Consider the following 6,849-nt stretch of genomic DNA (forward strand, 5'->3'; position numbering starts at 1 on the left):
TCCTATCCAATCCTATATCCTATTCTCTATCCTATCCTATCCTCTATCGTATCCTATCCCCTAACCTATCCAATCCTCTATCCTATCCTATCCGCTATCCTATCCAATCCTATATCCTATGCTCTATCCTATCCTATCCTCTATCCTATCCTATCCTTTATCGTATCCTATCCTCTATCCTATTAAATCCTATATCGGATCCTCTATCCTATCCTCTATCCTATCCTATCCTCTATCCTATATTATCCTCTATCCTATCCTATCCTCTATCCTATCCTATCCTCTATCCTATCCTATCCTCTATCCTATCCTATCCTCTATCCTATCCTATTCTCTATCCTATCCTATCCTCTATCCTATATTATCCTCTATCCTATCCTATCCTCTATCCTATCCTATCCTCTATCCTATCCTATCCTCTATCCTATCCTATCCTCTATCCTATCCTATCCTCTATCCTATCCTATCCTCTATCCTATCCTATCCTCTATCCTATCCTATCCTCTATCCTATCCTATCCTCTATCCTATCCTATCCTCTATCATATCCAATCCCCTATCCTATCCTATCCTCTATCCTATCCTTATCCTCTATCGTATCCTATCCTCTATCCTATCCTATCCTCTATCCTATCCTATCCTATCCTATCCCATCCTCTATCCTATCCTATCCTCTTTCCTATCCTATCCTCTATCCTATCCTATCCTCTATCCTATCCTATCCTCTATCCTATCCTATCCTCTATCCTATCCTATCCTCTATCCTATCCTATCCTCTATCGTATCCTATCCTCTATCCTATTAAATCCTATATCCTATTAAATCCTATATCGTATCCGCTATCCTATCCTATCCTCTATCGTATCCTATCCTCTATCCTATCCTATCCTCTATCCTATCCTATCCTCTATCCTATCCTATTCTCCATCCTATCCTATCCTCTATCCTATCCTATCCTCTATCCTATCCTATTCTCCATCCTATCCTATCCTCTATCCTATCCTATCCTCTATCCTATCCTATCCTCTATTCTATCCTATCCTCTATCCTATCCTATCCTCAATCCTATCCTATCCTCTATCCTATCCTATCCTCTATCATATCCTATCCTCTATCGTATCCTATACTCTATCCTATTAAATCCTATATCGTATCCTCTATCCTATCCTATCCTCTATCGTATCATATCCTCTATCCTATCCTATCCTCTATCGTATCCTATCCTCCATCCTATCCTATCCTCTATCCTATATTATCCTCTATCCTATCCCATCCTCTATCCTATCCTATCCTCTATCCTATCCTATCCTCTATCCTATCCTATCCTCTATCCTATCCTATCCTCTATCCTATCCTATCCTCTATCCTATCCTATCCTCTATCCTATCCTATCCTCTATCCTATCCTCTATCCTATCCTATCCTCTATCCTATCCTATCCTCTATCCTATCCTATCCTCTATCCTATCCTATCCTCTATCCTATCCTATCCTCTATCCTATCCTATCCTCTATCCTATCCTATCCTCTATCCTATCCTATCCTCTATCCTATCCTATCCTCTATCCTATCCTATCCTCTATCCTATCCTATCCTCTATCCTATCCTATCCTCTATCCTATCCTATCCTCTATCCTATCCTATCCTCTATCCTATCCTATCCTCTATCCTATCCTATCCTCTATCCTATCCTATCCTCTATCCTATCCTATCCTCTATCCTATCCTATCCTCTATCCTATCCTATCCTCTATCCTATCCTATCCTCTATCCTATCCTATCCTCTATCCTATCCTATCCTCTATCCTATCCTATCCTCTATCCTATCCTATCCTCTATCCTATCCTATCCTCTATCCTATCCTATCCTCTATCCTATCCTATCCTCTATCCTCTATCCTATCCTATCCTCTATCCTATCCTATCCACTATCCTATCCTATCCTCTATCCTATCCCATCCTCTATCCTATCCTATCCTCTATCCTATCCTATCCTCTATCCTATCCTATCCTCTATCCTATGCTATCCTCTATCGTATCCTATCCTCTATCGTATCCTCTATCATATCCTATCCTCTATCCTATCCTATTCTCTATCCTATCCTTATCCTCTATCGTATCCTATCCTCTATCCTACCCTATCCTCTATCCTATCCTATCCTCTATCCTATCCTATCCTCTATCCTATCCTATCCTCTATCCTATCCTATCCTCTATCCTATCCTATCCTCTATCCTATCCTATCCTCTATCCTATCCTATCCTCTATCCTATCCTATCCTCTATCCTATCCTATCCTCTATCCTATCCTATCCTCTATCCTATCCTATCCTCTATCCTATCCTATCCTCTATCCTATCCTATCCTCTATCCTATCCTATCCTCTATCCTATCCTATCCTCTATCCTATCCTATCCTCTATCGTATCCTATCATCTATCCTATTAAATCCTATATCGTATCCTCTATCCTATCCTATCCTCTATCGTATCCTATCCTCTATCCTATCCTATCCTCTATCCTATCCTATCCTCTATCCTATCCTTTTCTCTATCCTATCCTATCATCTATCCTATCCTATCCTCTATCCTATCCTATCCTCTATCATATCCTATCCTCTATCCAATCCTATCCTCTATCCTATCCTTATCCTCTATCGTATCCTATCCTCTATCCTATCCTATCCTCTATCCTATCCTATCCTCTATCCTATCCTATCCTCTATCCTATCCTATCCTCTATCCTATCCTATCCTCTATCCTATATTATCCTCTATCCTATCTCATCCTCTATCCTATCCTATCCTCTATCCTATCCTATCCTCTATCCTATCCTATCCTCTATCGTATCCTATCCTCTATCCTATTAAATCCTATATCGTATCCTCTATCCTATCCTATCCTCTATCGTATCCTATCCTCTATCCTATCCTATCCTCTATCCTATCCTATCCTCTATCCTATCCTATCCTCTATCCTATCCTATCCTCTATCCTATATTATCCTCTATCCTATCCCATCCTCTATCCTATCCTATCCTCTATCCTATCCTATCCTCTATCCTATCCTATTCTCTATCCTATCCTATCCTCTATCCTATCCTATCCTCTATCCTATCCTATCCTCTATCCTATCCTATCCTGTATCCTATCCTATCCTCTATCCTATCCTATCCTCTATCCTATCCTATCCTGTATCATATCCTATCCTCTATCCTATCCTATCCTCTATCCTATTCTATCCTCTATCCTATCCAATCCTATATCCTATTCTCTATCCTATCCAATCCCCTATCCTATCCTATCCGCTATCCTATCCAATCCTATATCCTATCCTCTATCCTATCCTATCCTTTATCGTTTCCTATCCTCCATCCTATTAAATCCTATATCGTATCCTCTATCCTATCCTATCCTCTATCCTATCCTATCCTCTATCCTATCCTATCCTCTATCCTATCCTATCCTCTATCCTATCCTATTCTCTATCCTATCCTATCCTCTATCGTATCCTATGCTCTATCCTATTAAATCCTATATCGTATCCTCTATCCTATCCTATCCTCTATCGTATCATATTCTCTATCCTATCCTATCCTCTATCATATCCTATCCTCCATCCTATCCTATCCTCTATCCTATATTATCCTCTATCCTCTCCCATCCTCTATCCTATCCTATCCTCTATCCTATCCTATCCTCTATCCTATCCTATCCTCTATCGTATCCTATTCTCTATCCTATCCTATCCTCTATCCTATCCTATCCTCTATCGTATCCTATCCTCTATCGTATCCTCTATCATATCCTATCCTCTATCCTATCCTATCCTCTATCGTATCCTTATCCTCTATCGTATCCTATCCTCTATCCTATCCTATCCTCTATCCTATCCTATCCTCTATCCTATCCTATCCTCTATCCTATCCTATCCTCTATCCTATCCTATCCTCTATCCTATCCTATCCTCTATCCTATCCTATCCTCTATCCTATCCTATCCTCTATCCTATCCTATCCTCTATCCTATCCTATCCTCTATCCTATCCTATCCTCTATCCTATCCTATCCTCTATCCTATCCTATCCTCTATCCTATCCTATCCTCTATCCTATCCTATCCTCTATCCTATCCTATCCTCTATCCTATCCTATCCTCTATCCTATCCTATCCTCTATCCTATCCTATCCTCTATCCTATCCTATCCTCTATCGTATCCTATTCTCTATCCTATCCTATCCTCTATCCTATCCTATCCTCTATCGTATCCTATCCTCTATCGTATCCTCTATCATATCCTATCCTCTATCCTATCCTATCCTCTATCGTATCCTTATCCTCTATCGTATCCTATCCTCTATCCTATCCTATCCTCTATCCTATCCTATCCTCTATCCTATCCTATCCTCTATCCTATCCTATCCTCTATCCTATCCTATCCTCTATCCTATCCTATCCTCTATCCTATCCTATCCTCTATCCTATCCTATCCTCTATCCTATCCTATCCTCTATCCTATCCTATCCTCTATCCTATCCTATCCTCTATCCTATCCTATCCTCTATCCTATCCTATCCTCTATCCTATCCTATCCTCTATCCTATCCTATCCTCTATCCTATCCTATCCTCTATCCTATCCTATCCTCTATCCTATCCTATCCTCTATCCTATCCTATCCTCTATCCTATCCTATCCTCTATCCTATCCTATCCTCTATCCTATCCTATCCTCTATCCTATATTATCCTCTATCCTATCCCATCCTCTATCCTATCCTATCCTCTATCCTATATTATCCTCTATCCTATACCATCCTCTATCCTATCCTATCCTCTATCCTATCCTATCCTCTATCCTATCCTTTCTTCTATCCTATCCTATTCTCTATCCTGTCCTATCCTCTATCCTATCGTACCCTCTATCGTATCCTATCCTCTATCCTATTAAATGCTATATCGTATCCTCTATCCTATCCTATCCTCTATCCTATCCTATCCTCTATCCTATCCTATCCTCTATCCTATCCTATCCTCTATCCTATCCTATCCTCTATCCTATCCTATCCTGTATCATATCCTATCCTCTATCCTATCCTATCCTCTATCCTATTCTATCCTCTATCCTATCCAATCCTATATCCTATTCTCTATCCTATCCTATCCTCTATCGTATCCTATCCCCTATCCTATCCAATCCTCTATCCTATCCTATCCGCTATCCTATCCAATCCTATATCCTATTCTCTATCCTATCCTATCCTCTATCCTATCCTATCCTTTATCGTATCCTATCCTCTATCCTATTAAATCCTATATCGGATCCTCTATCCTATCCTATCCTCTATCGTATCCTATCCTCTATCCTATCCTATCCTCTATCGTATCCTATCCTCTATCGTATCCTCTATCATATCCTATCCTCTATCCTATCCTATCCTCTATCCTATCCTTATCCTCTATCGTATCCTATCCTCTATCCTATCCTATCCTCTATCCTATCCTATCCTCTATCCTATCCTATCTTCTATCCTATCCTATCCTCTATCCTATCCTATCCTCTATCCTATCCTATCCTCTATCCTATCCTATCCTCTATCCTATCCTATCCTCTATCCTATCCTATCCTCTATCCTATCCTATCCTCTATCCTATCCTATCCTCTATCCTATCCTATCCTCTATCCTATCCTATCCTCTATCCTATCCTATCCTCTATCCTATATTATCCTCTATCCTATCCCATCCTCTATCCTATCCTATCCTCTATCCTATCCTATCCTCTATCCTATCCTATCCTCTATCCTATCCTATCCTCTATCCTATATTATCCTCTATCCTATCCTATCCTCTATCCTATCCTATCCTCTATCCTATCCTATCCTCTATCCTATCCTATCCTCTATCCTATCCTATTCTCTATCCTATCCTATCCTCTATTGTATCCTATCCTCTATCCTATTAAATCCTATATCGTATCCTCTATCCTATCCTATCCTCTATCCTATCCTATCCTCTATCCTATCCTATCCTCTATCCTATCCTATCCCCTATCCTATCCTATCCTCTATCCTATCCTATCCTCTATCCTATCCTATCCTCTATCCTATCCTATCCTCTATCCTATCCTATCCTGTATCATATCCTATCCTCTATCCTATCCTATCCTCTATCCTATTCTATCCTCTATCCTATCCAATCCTATATCCTATTCTCTATCCTATCCTATCCTCTATCCTATCCTATCCTTTATCGTATCCTATCCTCTATCCTATTAAATCCTATATCGGATCCTCTATCCTATCCTCTATCCTATCCTATCCTCTATCCTATATTATCCTCTATCCTATCCTATCCTCTATCCTATCCTATCCTCTATCCTATCCTATCCTCTATCCTATCCTATCCTCTATCCTATCCTATTCTCTATCCTATCCTATCCTCTATCCTATCCTATCCTCTATCCTATCCTATCCTCTATCCTATCCTATCCTCTATCCTATCCTATCCTCTATCCTATCCTATCCTCTATCCTATCCTATCCTCTATCATATCCTATCCTCTATCCTATCCTATCCTCTATCCTATCCTATCCTGTATCATATCCTATCCTCTATCCTATCCTATCCTCTATCCTATTCTATCCTCTATCCTATCCAATCCTATATCCTATTCTCTATCCTATCCTATCCTCTATCGTATCCTATCCCCTATCCTATCCAATCCTCTATCCTATCCTATCCACTATCCTATCCAATCCTATATCCTATGCTCTATCCTATCCTATCCTCTATCCTATCCTATCCTTTATCGTATCCTATCCTCTATCCTATTAAATCCTATATCGGATCCTCTATCCTATCC

Source organism: Halictus rubicundus, unplaced genomic scaffold (assembly GCF_050948215.1).
Source record: "Halictus rubicundus isolate RS-2024b unplaced genomic scaffold, iyHalRubi1_principal scaffold0167, whole genome shotgun sequence".
NCBI lineage: Eukaryota > Metazoa > Arthropoda > Insecta > Hymenoptera > Halictidae > Halictus > Halictus rubicundus.